Genomic DNA, 24,513 nt, shown 5'->3' with positions numbered 1-24,513 from the left:
AGAACAAGATGCCAATATAGAGGCGCTTTATAAAATATTTAAGTGAAAACTCAGCTGAAGTTACTCCTAGCAGTAAATCCAGTGGCAGCTTCAGCTCTAGATTTGATGGGGGGATGATGTAGGCACAAGGGCTGGCTGATGGGGCACTCAGCAAAACAGTACAATATTACATGGTATTCCGGTCCATGATTGTGAACTGCGTACTGCTTTTTTCGCGGATGACATTTTGATTTTCACCTCTGATCCCGGAAGAGATAGCAATATTATTCAAACAATATTCCACACCTATGAAAGCTTTTCAGGGCTCAAAATAAACTTTACTAAAAGTGAGATTCTGTCTCTGACCAGATCCAAGTCGGTTGTAGACCGCTGGCGAAATCAAGTTCCGTTTAAAGTAGCACCGCACTTTATAGTCTATCTAGGATTGCGTATTGGCCGCATACCATCCTCGTTATACTCATTAAATTACCCACCTTTGATATCTAAAATACAGAGGGAATTGAAAATGTGGGAGAGTCTACCACTATCTTTTTTGGGTCGCTGTCACCTGGTAAAAATGATGTCCTTTTCTAAATTGTTATACCCTATGCAAACGCTGCCTCTTTTACTGACCCATACTGATACTAATGCTCTTAACAGGGCTTTTACAAAATTTATTTGGGTGGGAAGACGTCCTAGAATTTCGCTTCTTAAGTTGTTTCTACCCAAGAATGAAGGTGGAGTGGGCTTTCCAAATACTAGACTTTATAATTTGGCCTGCTTGTCCAGACATATTATAGATTGGCTTAAAGGGACCTCATGTTCTACTAATATAGCACTCGAGAGTGCAATGACCCACCCCTGGGATCTAAGTGCCTTATTGCATTGCAGAATTGCTATGCTTCCACCTTCTTTGCGACACAATGTACTAGTTAGAGACACAGTTGTCACATGGAAGGTGCTTAGGCAGAAGTTTAAACTTCCGGCCCACTTATCTGCATATCTTCCCATCTGTGGTAATCCCCTGTTCCCCCAAGCACAAGAATACGCACCATTCCAAGTATGGAAGGGGGGGGGTATGATTTATTTTAGGGATCTTTTTAGACTGGAAGATATGTCTAAGATGTCTTTAACGGATCTACAAAACAAATACGGTATTCCCCAATGGGCGCTCCATCCACTGTATCATAACCAGGCTATATCTTACCTCAAATCTATGGCTTTTCATTATGTTGAGCTTTTTCGTCCCCATGGTTTTGATAAGCTCTTAGCATTGTCCCCCCCCCCCGAATATTTCTACTATATATGCCTATTTGTTGCCTACTTTCACTAAACCTCTTTCAGTCTCCAGTGTTAAGAGTTGGCAAAAAGATTTCCCTGACTCGGAGATCGTTGATATGGCCATACAGGGTTACCTAACAGTCAGGAAAAGTATTATTATTGAGGTTTGGAGGGAATCACAATTTATGCTACTGCACAGGGCTTATAAGACATTTAGACCTTCCTCATCTGGTCCACAGCCCAAACATTGGTATTTTCAATGTCCCAAATGTAATTGTGTCAATGCCTCGTTATCACACCGTCTTTGGTTTTGATATTGAAAGTTTTTGGCGTCAAATTTCTATGTTGATCTCCAATATTACTGGACATCATGTCCCTACCACCCATTCCCTGTTCCTATTTGGTTCATGGGACAACACGAATCCGGATTGTATGTCACGCTCTCTATAACGATGGACTAATGTTTGCTTGTTGGCAGCCAGGCGAGCGATTATGCGCAACTGGATTCAACCTCTCCCTCCCACATCGGAACAAGTCATTGCTTCTCTGAAAGTTTTATTCCATACAGAGATGTTAGACGCTCAACTTCAAGGAGATGACTGTATCACTTGTTTTTGGCAACATTGGTACCAATTTATGATTCATACCTTCACGAGTTCGGAAAGTACATCGATCCTTAATATGTTTCAACACTCTACGTGGTATATAACAAATATTACTGATACCGCACATGTGATTAGCTAATAAGTTATACACTATTGGTTTTCATGACGGATTGTCTGCTGTTTAAACTTTTGGTCACTGTTTACATGAATATATGTTCAAAAAACTTTGAGTGTTCCCCCTCCCCCACTTTACTGGTTTTTTCCCCCCTGTGATGTTTTGACCCCTTATTGGTTTCTGTTCTTATGATTGTCTCTGTTAACTGAAAAACCTAATAAAAACAGTTTGAAAAAAAAAAAAAACAGTACAATATTCTATACTAATAATATTATTCCAAACAAAATTGTCCATGAATACAAACGCATGAGACAAGGGGCTGTGATAAAAAGGTGGAACCAAAGAAAGTTTTTACATCATGTACAATAACCGGATGAGAGCGTGAGAAAAACACTAGGGTAACTACCTGGCCATTAAAAAGTGAGTTGACATTATTGTGTGATTAAATAATGTATTTAATGGAGATTTGTACATCAGGCAGAGTTAGAAGGGTTAAAACTAGGGTGACTACCAGGATATTGGGGTGAGTTGACATGAGTGTTAAGCCTTGTACAGATGTTCAATCACTGTAGCTTAGAACAATCATTAGTAACTGTTTGAGGTGACAGTATAAATGAAAAAGCGCTGTGGGGGGAGATGGAACAGTGTCACACACGGAGAGACAGGACCATTAGGGGGCACTATGACTTGAACAGAGGTGGTGTGAGCCCTGAGAAGAGTCAAGGCTCAGGGTCTAAGCCGTAACCAGGTCTTCTCCAGAGCCTCTGATAGTGAGGCTGTTGCGCAGCTGGTTACTGCCAGGTTGCCGTCCTTGGGCACACCAAGGTAGGCAAAGCACGTTACCAAATCACAAAACAGAAGGATAGTCGAGGAAGGCCAGGGTCGAGGCAGGCAGCAAGCAACAGAGGTGGGGTCTTACGCCAGGGGTCAATTGCCAGGAATCCAGGAGACAGACTCTAGTGAAACACATGCAACACTGGAAGCAACAGGAGGCAAAGGGGACTCACAGGGGACTCACGGATTTCCACAGACAGGAGCACTGTAACAGCACAAGGAAAACAAGGACAACAAGGGGTTAATGCAGGAGCTGGACAGAGGAAACACTAAAATAAGCAACAGGTGAACAGGAACTAACTCAACAGAATTAGGAGTTCGGCACAATGGAGACACGTTGCATGAACACTAAGTGCAGTGTGTGACCTAGCTAAATAGCCAGGGCTGGCATGCGCAGGAGAGAGGCGTCTGAGCTTTAGTGAAGAAAAGGGAAGTGTGACAAACAGTAGTCACCAACTACGAACCAAAACAAGTGCAACTGTAATATTCCTCATTAGCGATCAGTCATTTAGTGATCCTGTAACTCCAAAATTACATTACAAATCATTACATAGCCAAAGCAAAATAAAAAGCAAATAACCATTTTTAAATTACATAAAAACAGGTGGTATTCTTTTTAACACAGGCCAACTAATCCTCATCTTAACGAATCACATAGATTTTATCTTTTAGTGTGCTTTTGTGTGATTATCCCTGTTTTTGACGCGTTTTGCTTTCAAGCTTCATCAAAGAACACAGCAAAGAGATTTAGAGATTTATCCTTATATATTCTCGAAAATATACATTACATTATATATATATGTATATATATATATATATATATATATATATATATATATATATATATAAAGTGACAGAGTGTCCCTAAAATGTCAAGAAATGTAGAGAGAATATTGTAGAGGCTCCAGGAAAAGAGAGTATGAATATGTTTGTTTAGGTTTTTAGGAAGAAACCAGGGACTATAGGGCCCTGGAGCGGGCCAAGGGAGTTTGGGTTATATGCACCTGCACTCAGGTGCAAGAGGGAGAGATAATTAGCCAGTGTGTGGCAGGCTGTAGAGGTGATCAGTCAGAGGCTGGTGTGAGCAGTCAGAAGCTGAAGGGCAGCCAGAGGGTTACAGGCTGAGAAGGCAGCCAGAGGGTTCCAGGCTGAGAAGGCAGCCAGAGGGTTACAGGCTGAGAAGGCAGCCAGAGGGTTACAGGCTGAGAAGGCAGCCAGAGGGTTCCAGGCTGAGAAGGCAGCCAGAGGGTTCTAGGCTGCGAAGGCAGCCAGAAGGTTCCACGCTGAGAGGAAGTCTGTTCCAGACTGTGAAGGGAACCAGAATCTGTTCCAGGAAGGAGAAGGAAGCCAGCGTGGGTTCCAGGCTGCATGAGAGGGGACAGAGCTCCAGGAAAGCCAGCGGGCAAAACCAGACCTAAACTGTGAGTGAAACAGTGTTGATTTAGTGTGTGTTAGTAACAGAAGGCACCTAAGTGAGGTAGCTAGATGCCCAGCCAGGCTACTGTTTGTTATTCTGTTGTCAAGTGCTGGAGAGTGTGCTCTCGCCTTAACAAATAAACCTGCTGTTATTTTGGACTTTTGGAGTCTGCTGCCTTCTATCTGCCCATCACATTACCATGAGCAACCCCCAGTGATCTACCACAAAAATAAATTGTTATATGCTTTTTATATTGGTTCGGTTATGTAATGATTCCTGTGCATCGTAAAAATACCCACACAAAATTGTTCTTTGGATTTATACTTATGGAATTGGGGATGAGGTGTGAGATTTTTACTCAAATCCACAATTACTATATTTAGTGATCCTGAAACAGCAGATTAGTAAATGAGATTGTGGGACACCTGTACTGATGCTAAGTTTTTATCCAAGACAATCACAGACTTTCACTTTCAATGTCAAAAATCTAGGGTTTCTATGGAGCTTTTAAGGATTTAGCTGGTAAAATTAATTGTTCCAAATTTAATTTATTAAATTGTATGTATCTTGCAATAATTTATTCTGCACTGTATAGTGTAAAGTCTTTTCATCAAGACAAGACTACAACCAGTTTGTAGTTTATGCAAATATTTTGTTTGTTACAAAATATTTCCTTTGTAATAAAAATTATAGGAATCCATTTACTAAAGTGAACATTTTTATGTTCTGTTTACACCATGGGCGTTCTTCAAATAGGCAGTGCTCAAGGACCTCTCCCTGCAATATCCATCTGTAACAATTGGACAAAACAAGTAAGGGCTTCTCATATGTACAACAATTGGAGCCATCAGCTACTGTAATGGATGGGTATATATGACAAACAAGCTATCATTGTAAAAATATATTATTTTAGAAGGTTAACAAAAATTATGCTATAAAAGTATGTATAGAGTTAAGAAGGTAAATTGCTTCAGATCAATCAACTTGTCAATTTACTGCTTCCAGCAGCTATAAAGCGAAGGGAAATAAATAGTGATCGTTAAGTGGCTGGTCTTCATAGAAGATCCAATTTTGTTTCATTGCAAATTTAAGGAAAAACTTTAAAAAAAAGTTATACTGTTCTACAGATCTGACATTCCATCGATATTGATGGACTGTATTCTTGTCCAAAGGAAGCGTTTACTGAGCATATAAGTTTACAAACAGTCTAATAAAATGGTAAGAGCATTTAAACAACAGCTTTATAAAACAGATTTATTAACAGCCTTACACCAGTACAGGGGCATACTTGCACTATATTAGTTAATAGACATTCACAAGTTTCTAGATCTTTTAATAAGCTGGTAAATATTTCATATGATAGCACAGAATTAAATTATAGGTTTTAAATATGAATATCATTTTGTTTCTTTGTTTATAATGACTTTTAAATAACCTCTGTAATCAAGAGTATTTAAAAATATTTTTGGAAATAGGCAAGAGAGCTTAGTTGGAATGTCGTAATTTATATACCAGCTGTCATTCTAGCAATATAAAAACAAATTACATTACCGAATTTTGTGCTGGCATCATTTTTTGTACAGCTATTTTGTAACTGTGCTAAAATTACATATACCACTTTAAAAGCCATTTTGGTATCTCCTACAATAAAATTGCTTGTACAGTGTTTGATTTAAATACTATCCGGGTAAAGCTAACTCTACAAAATGGAGTTTGCTATCTGCACTTTAAAATAAGCCCATGAAAAGTGCAGTGAAGAAATCAAAGATACATACAATAGTTTTGGAGACTTAAACTGGAGGTAACTATGGGCAATAATTAGGAATTATATATTTGATAAAGTTTCTAAGTAGAATCATTCATCATTTATCATTTGTGGATCCGCCAGTACAGATCCATGAATGACCAACAATGAGAACTGTACACACACCACATTCTCGTCCGATATCAGACCTGAGGGACTTATCAGATGGGAATCATCTGACATATGTATGTAGCCTTATAAAGAAGACATCATATTATCTTCTGTTATGAAAAAAGTCAGCCTGTTGCGACATTTCATTAAATGAACCTACGTCTGCTTCCAGTAAGCAGCAAAGAAATAAAAGCCATGTATACAAGTCATCTGATTGTTGTCCGAGAAGAAGAGTCGTGCTTGTCTTGAGCGAAAATATGACATGTGTACAGTGGTTCCCTGACATTGTTCTTCAACAACTGATTAGGAAGGACTGGTATGCAGTCCTATGGAATAGATCACAGTGGGGTGCCAGTCACTTGTCCCTCCCCACCCCATAAAACAGAACAGCACTGTGTGTATAGCACTTGTTCATTCATCTGATCCTAGAGCCCCAGTGATCCGACATCTGTAGATCCGCATGGTCAACTGCATCCCCAACTGCCCTCATTCAGCTGTTAACGTTATTTGACTGCAAGTCTAAAGGAGGCCTGCTTCCTTAACATCCCTGGTCGTATGAATACTAAGTATTTTTAAATGTAAAAGAGATACATTTACTTAGAAACACTAAATACTTAGTATTTTAAATTTTCCACCTCGTCCCACCTACCAGCATAACGGTCCCGCCCTCCAGCCACACACTTGCGAAATCTGCTTCCCCTGGCCTCGCGTCCCAATGGCTGGTGGCTAGATTACATAGATGCCTGGCCAGCATCACCAAGGAAAGAAGATGCTGGGCATCGCTGGAGGACACCGCGGGCACCGCTGGAGGATGCCGCTGGAACGTGGGAACCAGGTAGGACTTTTAAACTCCCTGGCAATTTCACCCTGAGTGTGGTTTGGGGTTAGCGCTTTTCTTATGGAAAATTCACCCTGAGCCACACTCAGGATTACCACCAGGGAGGTTAAATATGAGCTTGCAGTGCCTCTACTAACCTATGTATTGAGGAAGGATTGGGACTTTCCCATACCCAGTTCACATAAGTAAATGTCGTTTTAGGGAGCGATGTGATGGCATTATAACAGTACTCCCTGAATTTGTTTTTTTCTCCCAAGGGACTATTGACTGATAGGTACACTCATGGGGAAAAAGCAAATGTGACTGGAGGTAGGGGACATATACTTTCTTTTCTGCCCCAGCATCAGAGATGTGACTGTCCCTGAGTGAAAAGGTGAAAATGCATTTCAAAATAAGAAGTTAATCTTATCATGACTTTATTTTTTAAGCTACATTTCTCTGCAAAGAGTGATGGTGATGAAATTCAAGCTGAAATGTGTAGTGTTTTAGTTCTCTTTTTGACAACATGAATCTCTGAAAGAAATGAGCCTAGAGTTATAAAAGAGAGATTGGTTTAACTTCCATTTCAGAGAAAAAAAAATCACTGCTCAGTGTGTAATAGCTATGCACTGCCAGTAATGAAAAGCCAGGAATTGTATCTCTTGTTACTTGATTTAAATGTATCTCCCATGTCAGCTTTTATCCTCATCAACACCAAAGTGACACTGTCATTTTTATTCCTTAAAGTACTGAAATCCTGCTTGCTGTAATGTGGGGAACTGTGTCTGCTCTAGTTGCAAAATGATGACACATCTGTTCTGAAGTGACAGAAAGGGATGGATGTCTGATATGTACAGGTAACAAGTAGTTATTGCTGAACCATCACTCAGAGAAAGAACATTGCACCATAAATACTTCCAGTTGCAAAGACACTTAGGATATCATCACGGTTGACACAGAAAAGCAAAATTTAAGTGTTGCCATTGTTGGAAATAATACATCTGTTGTGGGAAATATAATTGCACTTTATTTAAGGACTTGGGAGCTAGGTCAAGCACTGGCTTTTTTATAATGCAGGTGTGTACATAAAAGGCATGTCAGGGTTCTGTTACTATAACTAACACCTGATTCCTTTTATTTCATTTATTTCAAGCTGTCTTCTTGTAGTAAAGAAAATTTCACCATTTGCAGATGCTGGGAATGTCTTTATGATTGAAGGCAGAATGTACAGTATGTTGTGCTAAAGGATTCTTCGCTGAAAAGCTATTGCAAATATATAACAATGACGCTGTAATCTTGGTATTTTTTAATACAGAAAGAAACACTGGTGCTGATGCTTTATCGTGCCAGTTGATAGGGAATGATGAATGGCTTGTCAAATCTATAAAGGAGATAATGGTTGCATTATTTTACCATTCATATCATGACAAAACAAAATCCCAGCTGCAGAATTTACTTTTCTCTAAATGCACCAACAATAATGAAAAGTAAGAACAATTCTGAAAAACATTTTATTTCAGTTATATACATGTTACCCTCAGTAGCAATTCTTAAAGTAAACCTGTGCATAGAAAAATAAAATAGGTTCCATATCTGTTTAGGTTTTAAAATAATTCTAGACCAATTTTTTTTTACTAGACTACTATAATCCTCTTTTGAAGATGAAGGGCTTCAATTTCCTCCTCATGATAGGAAAAATGCTCACATCGACCTTGCGGAAATCAGGCAAATTTTTAAATGAACCACCCAAAGCCAGTCCATCGAGTACTAGGTAGAAGCTCTTTTAAAGAGAGACCTCATCTAAGGGAGAAGAACCAACTAAAAGGCAAGAACGACTCCCCATGATAACAGGGCAGGTGACATTGAATGTGATTTGGTTGTTGGATCAAGGCAGGATGTTCCGAGCCTTTCATAAACTAATGATCTCCTGGAATTTTAATGCACAACCATCTCTAGGGTCTAGAGAAAATAGCCAAAAAAGGGGGAAAGCCGTTCAAGGGAAAAAATGCCTTGTTTATGCCAGAAATCACAGAAAAATGGCCAGCCTGGTTTAAGCTGATAGAAAGGCAATACTAACCACAACAATATAGCCAAGGTAAGCACAAGAGCACCAATGCACAACATTTTGAATGTTAACCAGATAAGCTAAAGGTACCTGGTTTGATGAGTTTTGATTATTGAAGCAACTTTGAAAGTATACGGTCATAATTGGGCATCAACAACATGAAAGCATGCATCAGTTCTGCGCCTTCTCAAGAGTACAGGCTGGTGGTAGTATATTAGTGTTTTGGATATTTTCCTGAGCCCTTTAGTACCAAATAAGCAACATTTAAAGGCCACAGCTGCCCCCATTATTGTTGATGGCCATATCTATCCTTTTTTGACTGTGGTATACCCATCTTCTAATGGCTACTTCTAACCATGCCACAAAGCTGGAAATATATGGAAATGGCATCCAGAGTCACCAGATCTCAATCCAAGAGATCAATTTTAGGGTGTGGTGGAACAGGGGATTTTTATGCTAACAAGTCCACAGCGACAGCTAGTTGAATGTATGCCATGTGGAATTAATGCAAAAGGAGGTCCAACAGGTTTATGAGTTTATAATAGCAACATGGGGTCCTTATGCAGTGAACTCTTATAGACTTATATGGGGCCATCTCCTGACTATATACAGTCTAGAAATCTATGAGAATCCAATATAAAGGTGCAGCTAACAAGGAAGGTGTGGCATGAATGAAACATCAGCAGAACACTACTACTCTATACAATGCATGTAAATGCAGTTTTGTCATACAATTAGGAGACGTGCTGGGAAAAAAATGAATAGTTTTTACAGAAAGCAGCATAAACTGTATGAGAAGTAACAAAAATGCGTAGCTCTACGGGAATATTATATTTTGTCTGCACATGCTCCTAGGAGATTCACCTATTCTACAGCTGGAAGTCACAGACTAGTACATTGGAGAAATTTGTTACAGTAACTTTAAACTTTTACTTTCTTTTAACATAAGGAGACTCAGAGGAGAAGAAAGCTTGGCTACATGCCATCCTGCTAATTAGAAAACCATTGAAGAATAGGAAAGTTGCAACACTTAAAAGTAGCAATACCTACTCAAGGTGCGTGTTTTCCTTCTGCATCCTAAATTACAACCAGACATAGTTGATGGTATGAGCTAAGGTATAATTATATACTGAGTCTGGGTAAAAGCAAATGCAAACCAAGATGGAGTGCACCAGTAGAGAAGCAGAAAGTGTAATAGTGCATTCAGATGTCAGCTATCATAAATAGCTCTTCATATTTTTCACTGTGTAATTGCAGGGCTTGGATAGTTAAACCAATCATTATTGTAAACATATATTTACACTAAACGCATTTAAACATATTGTGGCACACTCGTAAATGCAATGAACATATAAATATGCTTCCAAATGTAATTTCCCTAGTAGTCTGGCACCCTCATCCTCATTAGGCAGTAAATAAGCACACTGAACACTTAGTTGAACTGCCGCCTCTCGACAACACAATTTCTTTTTTTTCCCTTGCATCCAAAACATTAATCCCCATTACACACTTAATAAAGCCAGTTCAAGCTACTGAAATGAGCAATTGTGGAAATATGTATAATGACAAGTAGAAGCTGTGCTTGAGTCACATGTCTAAACAGAGAGAGATATAGATTACACTTTATAGTCATGAAGGCTGGTATAATGGTCTCATAGCATGCACGGCAATAGTCCTTTTTACAAAATAAATGTACTTCATGTTGGGTAACTATGGCAACCTACTTTTGAAAATAAGGTCTATCATCTTTACATAGCAACAACAGACAATGTTACACATTTTGGCTTAACATCATACTGCTCGGCATAACAACATCAATCTATGAGCAACATGATCTCTGTGCGTTTTCACTTGAATTTTGTATACAAAGAAACATAAACGCGGGGAATGTATAATTGTTGCCAAACCACTGATGCTGTGAGAACCAGTAAATATTTGTGCATGGGCCTTGGTTTATTTTCAGAAAATGTTTATGTAGGACCAATCACTCTGAACATACACACTCCAGCTAATTATCCCACTCTAAAAATGCGAAAGAAAAGTCACTGACATTCCAGGTGTGGGAGGACTATGGATGTGTACTGATGTGGACCAGTGAAATCCTAATAAGTAGCTTCACTTAATTAAAAAGAAGTCATATGCAAAAGCGTAAGTACAATCCTAAAGACATATTCCGGCACAACAATTAGCCTTGAAATCCATGCAAAAAGTAAAGCCCACCAGCTCCATAAAGTTTTTTTCAGGATTTGCTGTGGAGCACCAGTCCACACCAGTCTCTTTGTTATTAAAGATGATCTATAGCAGGGGTGCCCAAATTGTCGATTGCGATCTACTGGTCGATCGCAAAGGAAACACAAGCTGATCGCGGAGCCCTGCCTTACCCCTCCCGATATCATCTATAGGGATGCTGGGGATGTCATTTAGTGCCTGAGAAATCTTGTGTAACAATGGGGAGTGGGGAAGGAGCCAGAGAGGGTGGGAGGGCAGTCTGAGGTGAGCAGTGCTGGGCAGCCAAATCAGTTCAGGCTCGGGGTCAAGGTTCAATTATCGAGATACTTTTGTACAGATTAGCAGTTCTTTTTTTTCTGTCACCACGTCATTCTCCTATGACAGGTGGACTGTAGCTTTCCCGTCACTATAGTTGTGTAGTGCAATGTTCTGCTATTCAATGTCTCATTAGCTTCAGTCACTTCTGTGTAGTATACTTGGTACATATATAAAAAAATATATGTTTAACATTTTTATTGTCGGTAGATCATTTTGACTTGGTTCTTTTAAAAGTAGCTCAAAAGCCAAAAGTGTGGGCACCCCTGATCTATAGCTTTCCACTAAAGTGTATGTACTCTAAAACTTGATCTTGTTCCTTCCCCAGAAGACTTGTGATTTTTGGAGTCCCACATTGTACTGTATAACTCTGAGTGTGGTAAGCACTAAAACACATACGTGCTAGCATGGTCAGTTTGCATGCTGAGAAGATACAGGGGAATACACAGCGTGCCTCTATCGCCAATAGTCAGAGGTAAACTTGGCCACCAGCCTGCTCTCTGCTGCTCCAGCTTGTTAGAGCATTGATCCCATATAGACAATGCTGTTGGAACACGGCATACACTCCCTGGAAACACTGTGTATTATTTTACTGTTATGCCCATCTGCTTGTTAGGCATACATGGTCACCAACTTGGGAAAAAAGATCAGTGGACAGATTATGAAGCCACATGACCAAAAGGTTTAAATAAATTAATAAATAAATATATATATATATATATATATATATATATATATATATGTGTGTGTGTGTGTGTGTGCCAATGAGATCCCCCTAATGCATCGTCCTGTGATAGTGTTTCAAGAATACTGCACTTCAGTGGGCCTGATTGCACTACAGTGGGATGAGAAGGTGTTGTAGGGGGCTTGGCTATCCACATTGCCATTGCTAGTTCACTAGCCTGTAGCCTGTAAATCAGCACCTGAACAGACCCAGCCCTTCCCACTGCTTTCTGGATTAGTAGCACTAACTGCACTGCTAAAACTGTTTTACTGTAATCTGCACTGTCTGGAAAAGGCTATGTAAGGGACAAATGTAGGTGTACTATATTAAAAGATATTCAGTGACAGTACCCAAATTAGTATACTACCGATATCAAAGCTATCAAATACACATACTGTATAATAACAAAAAACAATATAAAAAAATAAGCCAAAATGATTATCTCTGTAAGTCAGAGATAGTTCCCAAGAATGACAAGTCAGTACAGCTAAATAATCCATATTAATCGTACATACCAGCTGTGATATATGCAGATGAGTATTGCTGAGCTGCAATCATCCAGTTTACTGGCACAGGTCCTCATTCAGATACCTTTACTTACCACAAAGAAATATCCCCAAATGTGCTACAGTATACTAAACACATGCACCTGTACTGTTAAGTGCCCAGTTACAGAAAATAGTCAGCATTATAAAATTTGACAACAGCAGGTTGCTGCACTAGAAAATGTAATTCTTGTGTGCACATATTGCTAAAAATTTATTAGCTGATTAGTTTTAGTTTTTTAAAAAAAACTATTTGGGGCAGTTTTCATCAAATGCCAATAATGTTTAGGTAAACAGACAACTTTTCTCAAATAATTTTTGTATGCCACTGTGCTCCCATGTAAATGCATATTCTTTAATTAAGGGCCTTGACTTCTTAAGGACACGTGCTAAGTAAATATGTTACATATTTACACAGTTAGGTTGAAAAAACACAAGTTCATTGGCACTTATTAAGAACAATTAATAATAAGATAGACTGGCCATTGGAGGCAATTTAAATGATAGATATGTTGGTGAGTGGCAATTTTGAGGGATAAATATATTCTTTTACATAAGGATTAGGATTCACCTGGGTGATCTAATAATGTGAAGACATGAAATACATGTTAAACGGTGATCTGAGAAGGTTATTTTGACACATGAGATGGAATTGAAATCACTTGGGCCGTGTACCAAAGGTAGTTATGTAAAGAGGAATTTTATTGGAAAACAAAAATTAAAATGGTCTCACTTGATTACTCTACTTATACCATTAGATGTCATTTGGTTGCTGCCTATAAGAAATAATCCTTAAATTGCTGTTCTGTCCGCTCTTTACCAACCTATAAGAGAGGTGCTGCATGTTCGCAACCAGACATTTATTTGAGTTTGGTACTAGATACAAATATGTTTATGATCAAATATCTTATGTAAAATATAAAAGGTAATTTTGTGTTTTGATGTTTGTAATTATAGATCTTCTTGTTTTCCTGAAGAAGTGTTTTTTTTTCTGTGAAGCTGGTAGACCTGGGTATACTTTTCTAGGAAAACTCTTAGGAGTATCTATTTTGTGACAAATTATTTTATTTTTGTACTTTTTAATTGAGGAATGTTAATGTTATATAATAAAGTACGTTTTATTATAGTTAGGAAAACTGTTTTCCCTGTTAGTGGTATGTTGTTATGATGGAATGTTGGCTTAAAAAGTCCCATAAATTAGTTCTTCACAAAATTGCTATTTAATAGTTACATTATTATACATATGGAAGAAAAAAAAACATATACACATAGTTGATCCAGAGAAAGGCAAAAAACTCTTAAAAACAGTGTTTTATTTGCTCCAACGGGGTAAAAAATTCCTTCCTGATCCCATGAGGGAATTGGATGTTCCCTGGATTGACAGCCTTTGTTGTCATTTCTTTAAAATTATAATACCCAGTTATTGTCTGTGCTTCTAGAACAGCATTTATAGAACTTGTTAAAACTACTTCCTGAAGAATCCTATTCCACATTTTCTTATTTTTTAATGTGGAGATTACACATCTTTTTCCTCCAGAAACAATGGGCCTGATTTTTTAAAACTCTCCAAAGCTAGAGAGGATACACTTTCATCAGTGAGTGTGAGTGAGTGATCCAGCAAATCTAAAATCGGATAAGGTCCAGGATTGAAAACATTTGCAAGCAAATGACTTGTAAGAATCCATTCCAGGTTTGCTAGATCACACAGCTTCACTAATGAAAGTGTATCCTCTCCAGTCTTGGAGAGCTATATTAAATCAAGCCCAAAGAGTACCCTTTTGTCCTTTGCAATATCCTTAAAGTGAATAATTGGGAAGGTCTGACCAATGCTTTGTACAGGGTCAGGATTATGTCTTGATCTCCGCAGTCTATTCCTCTTTTAATACAAGAAAGTACTTTGCTGACTTTACAGCTTTTATGCATGCTATTATTAGGTATATGATCTACCAGAACTCCCAGATTGTTTTCCATTTTGAATCAACCATGTTGCCACTTGTCTGCCCAATCAAACATTACATTCAGGTCTTCTTGTAGAATATAGACATTGTGTATGGACTTAATTTCATTACATAGTTTGGTGTCATCTGCAAACACAGAAATACTACTTTTATAACAAAACTCTATAACATGTATGAATATGTTAAACAGTAATGGTTGCAACACTGTCCCAATGTGTTTAACCCTAATTTCACATTTTTGTATGGCCAAATCACTATCTAAAATGGATCAAAGGTTGTTAAGGTTGCTTCAAAGGCTGTTTCCAATGTATTTCTTTTTCTGCTTCTAGGCCCCCTTAGCATGACTTTCATTGCCACCCTTCACAGTAGTTTAGGATGTGTTTTTACTTAACCATCCTGGTAAATAGGGCTAACAGGAGCTCAAACTTTACAAGTTTGCAAATATTATTATTACATAGTATTTACACAGTATTTGCAATAATTTAGCTCAGTTTTAGGTCAGTGCAATGTGTACTAAATTTGCATCTAATTTGCTTAAAAGTCTTGTTTTCTGCATCTCATTGACTATCTTTATCACAAATCATTCTCAACTTATGTGCATTTCGAGTTGGAAATTCTGAATTTTGGAAGTTTTTTTTTTTTAAATAAAAATTAAAAAAAAAATGAGGTCAAACCACAACTTTTCACATGTTCACTTCTTTCTTTATTGCTTTTTCCTCTAATGTGACCTAATCTTCATCCAAACAATATTAATGAAGTCCTATTTTACAAGCATAATAAATCAAGCCATTACATTTATGAAAAATCAGTGTGAATGTCCTATTAAATCAACTGGCACAAAGTAAAATTCTAATTAAAGTGAGAGCCTACCATAATAAAAGCACTAGAGCTGTTGTCCAAAAAGAAACCAAGGTTCTAAATGTTTGCTAAATCCTATAAATGCTCCCCAATGCCATTGTAAAATAATGTAATAATTGGAATAAACAAACTAATGGATGTCAACACAAAATAATATCTCAGCTTGAGAATAACAGTAGAAACCTGTTGAGCAACACGATGGCTTGCAATAATTAAAAGACCAATAAATTTCAAGTTGTATCAGGAGATTCTACAAAATATTGCCAGGAAGCTTGTTGGCAAATATCAAATATTTTTTTACTTATCCCACAGCAACAGAAAGTGGCTTTGGAATTTTCACAACAATCTGTGTGAAGTTTCACTTCAAATATTCAAGCATGTGAGAAGCAAATTCCTGTTTATTTGTTATAGTATAGTATATTATTATTTTTCCTTAGAAAGGAGTTACTAAATATCAGGGCTCACATACTTGTTCCCTAAATAGGTGGTGGTCCACTGGTGGTCCGCGAGAAAATTTTGGTGGTCCATGGCTCTGGCCGGTGTTCCCCCGAGCGGGGTCAGGAAAAGAACCATGCTGGGGGGACGCGCATCACGTCCCCAGTACAGTTCTTGGCTCAGGGAGGTGGGCGGGCTGTGTCCCTGTACACAACCCGCCCAATTTCCCATCGCAGGCTCAGATCCTCGATGGGAGAGTGGGCAGGGTTATGTCACAATGACGTTACTCTGGGGGAGGTTCCCCCCCTTTGAGTGACACCCTGCTCCCCGCACATGTGCGGTCGGGAGCTGGTGATTTTAGTTGTCCGCCAGACCAAAAATGTTGGCGACCACTGCCCTAAATGGTTCTTAACAATCAAAAACATTTGGAAAAAGGGAAATATGAGACGTGCTGTTTGTAAAGCACAGTTTTCTGCATTAGCATTGTGACACACGAATATCATTTATAGATCATATGCACCCAACACTCAAAATGTTTAATTGGCTTCTGACCACATAATCACTATGATAACAAACCATAGTGCTCATCAAAAGATTATTTTTTTCTCCCTCCCAGTCAGAGTGGGTTATTGACTGGTGGAAAGGAACAGTTTTTTTTTCTTTGAAAATGTATTCTCCTAGTATATACAGCATATAAACATTTTCATTTCTCATTTATTTCTGTTTTCAAGAACCTCTCACCCCTTTCTATAAAAATGTTTCCCATCCAAAAGAAGGATTATACCTGTAATATTGTTGTGTCTGTCTGTCTTTCTGTTTTCTGTGTCCCTACAGGCATGTCTTAATTTTATTGTAAAAATTAACATATATACATTTGTAATAGAACTGAATGGCCTTGGGTCTTACTGTAATCTGGGCTCTGTGAGCACTTTTTTAACCACCACAAAATATGTGGTTTGATTTTTAGTTTGAAAATGGTGTTACAGAGTGTTTTTACTATATGAAACCTGCCCTTGTGGTAAAAAGGGAAGACTTACATTTTCATTCCTATAAAATATGTAAAACAAGGTTATACTATTTAATTATAAGGATTAAATAAATCTGGGAGACTCAAAATTATTTTACTAAGAAAATAAAAATAAAAAAGAGAAGCATATTCATTGGTACTTCCTAGCAGTCACAGGCAAATTGAAGGAGCGTTTGCTATTACTATCAGACACTCCCTCCCCTACATTGTTATTATTATTATTACAAAGTATTTACGGGATATCATATTACACAGCGCTGTACAAAGTCCATAGTCATATCACTAACTGTCCCTAAAGGAGCTCACAATTTATTGTCCCTACCATAGTCATATGTCAATAATCAATTTTGGGGGGGTAGCCAATTAACCTAACTGCATGGCATGTTTTTGGGATGTGGGAGGAAACCCCTGCAGCTACGGGGAGAACCTGCAAACTCTATGCAGATTATGTCCTGGCCGAGATTTGAACCTGGGACCTAGTGCTGTAAAGGCCAGAGTGCTAACCACTGAGCAACCATGCTGCCAGGTTGATCATTTACAACAAATCTTATTTATCTAAAAAAAGACACGTGTAAATTATATTTTTGTGCCGCAATACAATTTTTCAAAGCTAGTTTCCTCAGGCTTTGAAATATAAAACTGTTTCTGTGCTGTAAACCAGCAGCTTTGACTGTATAGTTGTCCCTGGGGCAGACAGGAATGATTTCTATGGTTCTGCCCACTCTCCTAATGGGACAATTATGTATCTGACTCCTGTTGAAGATGTATGAGAAAAAGTGCTGCTTAAGCCAACCCTCAAGAAAAATTATTCTTTGTAGTCTAAAAAGACAGAAAAGCCAATGGTGGATGGGAAATTCTTAAACAATAAACATACTGCTTTAACCAATTACCATAGTTAAACATTGATAGCTATTCACAATGAATTTTTAAATCATTTTTAATGAATAATGTCACAATAACTTAAATTTGATACAAAATACAATATTACTGCTCATGCTTGTAATCTTAAACTGAACTAAACTGCAATCAGTTTTTTTTCTCCTCATTTTGACTATTGTGTACAATCAGCTTTATCTGTTGAAAATTAACTGCAAGATTGCCTTGACTTTTAAAGTCACTCTCTGAGTTTCTCATTAGCCTTATTATCATATTTGAATCATAAATATGCAAATGATGAGTTTCACACGGGAGATTTAATTCTGCGCTCTTATTTCTGATTAGTTGGAAATACACTTTGGCTCTGTCAGATAATTGGTAACACTGCATACCAATAAGGCATTTTCCTACGCTTCATGAGAAGAGGCTGAAATTAAAGTAGGCAGGGCTGGTACATTTTTGACAGTTTTGTAACATAAACTTGTTAAAGCTTTAACTCAGCCATTAATAAAGCTTATGCATTATTAATAAAATTTGTACGTCAGAAACTGTAAAAGGAGGAAAGTACTTAGATCAGAGACTTGGACATAAATGATATGGGAGGTGGATGATTCAGTTTTCCCATTTGAAACGTGACCATCTACCCAACAAATGCAATTTTTGTTTGTACTGAGCGATAACATAAAAAGGGTTTTACACTACAGCTAATCTACATTAAAACCATAAACTTGTAATTATCATATTTACAGCTGTAAATTGCCTGGTAAGCAGAGTGAATAAATTACATCGTAGACAAATAATTGCTTTTACTGCTGCGACAGAATGACCAGTAATATGGATTCAAAAATATATATATTATCACACATTCTATTTTTTCTTGCCGCCCGGTTGGTTCCATGCTGAAAAATAGGAGATTAGTTGTTGAGAGGCAGAAATATAATTACAAATTAAATCACATGCTGAATTTCATATGCATTGCTTTATCATGCTATCTGATAATAGCACACATATTTACCAGTTCTGGGGACCGTCAATATTCTGAATGTCATAAATGCCCAGGATTCCTTTTTTTCTTTCCAGTAATTTGCATTTTCATTTATGCATAGAGCTTGAACATAATGTCAGAAAAGCTAATAGCTTTGTTGTCTATTGACTTTGTTGTTTAGGACAAGTAACATTATAAAATTTGCCACCTCTGGCACAAACACAATATCACATTTTATTGATTTGTAATAAACAGCAGATGTACCATGTAATGCAAAATCAGCCATGTATATTTAATTAAAAAGTGCTTTAAAAGTATTCCTGGATTTATGAGAATGATATAGCATTAATCATTTAGTTGTTTCTGCAAACTCTCCTGTATTTTTATGAAGCATTTAAAAAATACATGCCAGTATGTTTTATTTTCTCTACATTTTGAGTTGCATGCTGCATATTTTATTGCAGAACTAATTGGATTTACAGGTAAAATTTTATTTGATATATATGTATTAACACTGAATTGTAATTGTATATAAGTTGTTCAAATATGTTTTTTCACACCCAACCTCATTGTACCTTTAGCTTTACCTTATACAATATAACCTTTATTGCTGTTCAGTGTTCAATAATTTAATGTAAAACTAAACACTCTAAAAATATTCATTTTAGTTTTATAGACTATTGTAGGTAAAAATATAATACTTTGATTTTTTTCTAAAATGTTGTGAAGGGCAGCTTTAATAGCCAAAAGGTAAAATATGATGGAGTAGAGCCCATTATCTGAGAAAGTAAGTATACTCAGAGGAAGTGCAATCAGACTTTTTAAACACTTGGGGTTTTTAGGCTGAGAACGAACCTGATGTACGGGCAACTGAAGGTAACTAGTGGATTCTGGCATTGCTGGATCAGAACAGTGTGGTACACAAGGTTTAATCCAGATTTGGAGATCTGTGGGGTTTATAGGGCATCTTATTCCTCTGCTGAAATCTTAGTTTACTTTATTTTATGGTAAATTTAATTTAAAGCTTTTAAATGGTAACAGTGGATTAACATAATTGTAAAATTCTAGCATCATCAGTGCTTTGTCATATTTATTAGGTGTTTTGTTCACATTCCAGTATCTTTTAAGTTAAAAGATTATGATCATGTGTTTCGTGCTACCAGAACTTAGTCATAGTTTTATGACTAAGGCAGTATGGCATATCGCTGATGACTACTTGTTTGTATTGTTTTACTTGTTTATTTTTTAATTAATTGGTCCTTATTTATTAAAGCTCTCCAAGGCTGGAGAGGATACACTTTCATCAGTGAAGCTGGGTGATCCAGGAAACCTGAAATGGATTTCTTCAAAGTAATTTGCTATTTGTTGTTTCCTTGACCAGAGTCACTGCAGTTTTGTTGGATCACCCAGGTTTACTGATGAAAGTGTATCCTCTCTAGCCTTGGAGAGCTTTATTAAAAGACCCTTTGTATTTGTTGAAAAGTAGGACCATTGTTGTTTTCCTAGGGACAACAGGACTGTGCGTGTTCATATACTAGATTAACAAGGCCAAGCGTATACACTTTGCTTGCTCATTTATTTGGATTTATAATTGTGTATCTCATATGCACAAGCAAATATGTCCTAAAACCATGGTCTAGGATGCATCTGTTAGAAGTTTCATTCTCTAACTCGGGAGCGATATGCAAGTTCTAGAGCAGGGAATTTGCCAGATATAAATGTTCTGAAATTAGGAAAGATGACCTCTACATGAAGCTTCCATGACAGTTTTTAACAGTAAGCCTTCATTAGTTTTGATGGCTTTTAACATTATTGTGACCATAATAATCATTTCTGTATCAGGTTGTTGCATACCTGCACTCAACTGGAAATATCCAGATGGCCCATATTGCTGACTAATTAATTTTATCACAAATACAGAATTAATAAGGCTGGAAAAAAACTTGATAAATGTCTTTAAAAGTTATATTCTGTCCACATAATTTACATAAACAACTTTAAGGCAAGTAGGGTTATGGTTAAGGTTAGTTATATCAAGCACATACATATAGTATTGATGGTAGTGTTAAGTAGAAACACAAAAGCTTTGGATCCATCTACAAATACAACACTTTATTTACAGTACTTTTTACAATAAGCACATAAGCCTTGCACACTTTAAGCTTCTTTTTAAAATTTCCAGAAATGCGTCTTTAATTGAAGCAAATTATAAAACACTTGTGATGGTATTTAGTACCAGAAAGAGTGGCTAAACTTGACCTTCAGATTTCTCCCCTCCACTAATTCTGGGATGATGTTTGCAATGTAATTGTAATGTAATAAGACTAATTTTCAGGTCCCTAAGACTCCTGAATGTGCCCTTTTTAATTAATCCTGCCATAGCTGTTCCTTAACATACCTTACACTTGTTATGCTGCATCCTTCTAGCAGCTAGGTTGATTAATGCTCAGTCTTGGAGAGCCTGAACATTGACCCTCACTACTCTTTTACCTAAATTGAACTGGATAATGGCAATTGATAAGTTAAATTGTACACTCTTCTCAAATTTGATGCTATTTGGAAACTTTGGATCAGATATCTATCTTCTAAGTAAAAACTTAAGTATTAATTTTGTTTCCCTTCTTCCCCTCCAGGGTTTTTTGTTTTTTTGTGTGTGGATGTTTTCTTGTCTATTGGGGTTTTCTGTTTTCTTTTCTCATATAAGGGTACCAATGACTGTGTTTTCTTTAATCATGTTCTAATCATTTGCAATTAACCTATTCTATTCTATTTCAATTAACCTATTTTATTCCTTATATTGGTTGATATATGCTCTCCTGTTCCTGGATCAAGTCATGTTTGAAAATATTTTGACAGTACCGTACCTCAATGTTCTGTATACATTGTACTCTGTGTTACAATGATTACCCAACTTTCTTGTTTATTTCATTCTCTTTGGAAAAAAAATACAAAAGCTCTAAAGCTGCAAAATCAGCTTGTAATGTGTGCTGTACCTGCAGACATCATAGCAACTAAGTTTACAGTATTCCCCAGTGAACTCATTTTAATCACATGCAAATTTCGCTGCAACTTTACCAGCTCCCTATTAATGGTCACACCATAAAATATGCTGACATAAATACATTTACAAAGTGGAATATTCTCAGATTGATTAAATGGATACTCATAAAACTAAACAAAGTTGTTTTCAGTTTGTTTGCAGTTATCATGCTCTGATCCTATCAATGTTAAACAAATGTGAAAACACTGAAATTGCTTAAAAAAAAGGGTAAATGCATTGAAATGTAGTTTGTATTAGGCCTTGTAATAACTCTGCTTATAAATATCCATGAACTCTGTAACATTTTGCAATTTTGTTTTAAAATAAATCAAAATTCAGTAAGGTTCCAATCCCATCACACTGTACTAAATTATTTAATTGCTGTGTGTTTCCACATTCAGGGGATTTTTACTCATTTCTGTTTTGCCTTATATCCATCAAACACATATGACAGAATTTTAGTCATTTCCTACTATATACAAAATAAAATATAGGACTTGATGTACTTAAATACATGCTTTCGTAAAAATAAAAAATAACCACTACTGTGTGGTTTGATCTAAAGCAAATAATTTTTTGTGAATCTTTTGCAAAGTTTCAAACCTAAGAGATCCAGACAGAGACTACAAGCAGTTACTGTTGTGGGCTGACAACCCTAAGGCACTATTTTACAATTTCCAGCATTGTTGTCCAACTGTCAGCACTTTGGGGAATAACTGCAAACTCTCATTAAAGGTCTCAGGATCTCCCCCTGCAATACAATATTATATCACTGGTTTGTTCACCAAGATGTTCCACGTACTACAATATCTTATTGCACTCACTGAGCAAAGTCAGTCTGCACCTCTAAAATAAGCCTGTGCCCAGTTTATGAACATTAAACTATTTACATGTTCTTAACAAACAGTAAAAAAAACTTTAAAATAATACATTTTTTTAACTACTTCTCAAAATATTCTCAAAGATAACACAAAAGACTCAATTTAGTTTTAAGGCTTCATTTGGCTGCAAATAATGACTAATCATGTGTACAATAAATATAATTGTTGCTTACACATGGTTGAATGGCTGTGTTCAGAAGAACTTCACCTGACTGAGTAAGCTAAATGAATGACCCCCTGCAGAGGCACAATTCATTTTGCAGGTAATAGTATAAATTCATTTAGTGATTCAACCCCAATGTCTCTGTTTTAAAATTTGTAAAAAATAATTACTTGCTTGCTTGCTTACTTACATACTTACAGACACAGACATGAATGAGAACTGGGTCTGAACTGCTTCTACTGTTTCTCAAAAATATGTATGTACTGTCATTTGCATGATCCTGCCACATGTTCACATTAAACACAAGTTAAAGAAACCACTGCCCGCTTATTTATAATGGTGTGGATCAACAAAGCATAGTAAGACTGACAACGCTTCAATACCACCATTGACCCTTGCTTGAAATATAAAATGATTGTGATAGAGAAAAGACATACTTTCTTTAAACAAAATAAAGCAATGAAATGACAAAAAAGGGGTATTTATTTATAATTGTTTCTTTAAATGCCTTTACTCTTCGTGTGGCTTCATTACATGATCATGATGGCAAAAGAAAAAACTAAAAGTGTAATGAAACAGCTATTCAGTGACTTTCAGTAGATGGTTTGGAGAGTAAAACATTGAAAGGTGTATGGTATCCTACCTAATACATATGGAAAACTTGCCACCCCACGTGGGTATTTAATGCTGAGAAAAAAAATGTAACTTATCGGCCACAATTATAAAAACAACGTTCTCTTCATTTCATATAAGGAAAATGCTTTTAAAATGGAAAAATGTTCCCTTATCTTGGATAGTGTAGACAGAAAAAACAATATGTATCCAATAGTGTATACACTACAATAATTACAACACTTTTTAATCTGCTAATGTCCTATTAACCCATATTTGCATAGATATTTACATTTTTTTAATTGCCATGTGTCACAAACTCGGAGTCTAAATGGGCAAATTAAAAAGACTGACAAACTTAATCAATACATTCTGTTAATATCACATTTGCTATTATTCTGTTTATGATTGCTGTCTACACTAAAATTTATGTCAGAGCATTGTAGTGTATATGTTAAGGGAATGCTTAGCTACAGACTAAAAGATCAAGTAAGTGGTGTCCCCAATGATAGGTTTAAGTTTAGGGTCTTTGAAATGTCACTTGTTATTGTTTGCAAAAAATGTTACTTGCTGTGGGGGATTAATATAGTCATACTGATTAATGCACCCACTCAATGGAGGTTTATGTTAGAGGAGCTAATAAAGTCAGCTGTTGCATTGAAAAGAACAACTATAGATCTGTATTTAGGGTTCACATTTTATGATAAATATATTAAAGTAACCCCATTTTCCATGGTACAAGGTACAGAGTTGGTTGTCTCTGTCAGGTTTTATTTCCAAACTTGTTCAGCAAGTTTTTTCCTGTCCTGGTAAGAAGCATTTAGTAAAGGGTTTATC

Source organism: Pyxicephalus adspersus, chromosome 3 (genome assembly GCF_032062135.1).
Source record: "Pyxicephalus adspersus chromosome 3, UCB_Pads_2.0, whole genome shotgun sequence".
NCBI classification, from domain to species: Eukaryota; Metazoa; Chordata; class Amphibia; order Anura; family Pyxicephalidae; genus Pyxicephalus; species Pyxicephalus adspersus.
This window is presented reverse-complemented; position numbering follows the sequence as displayed.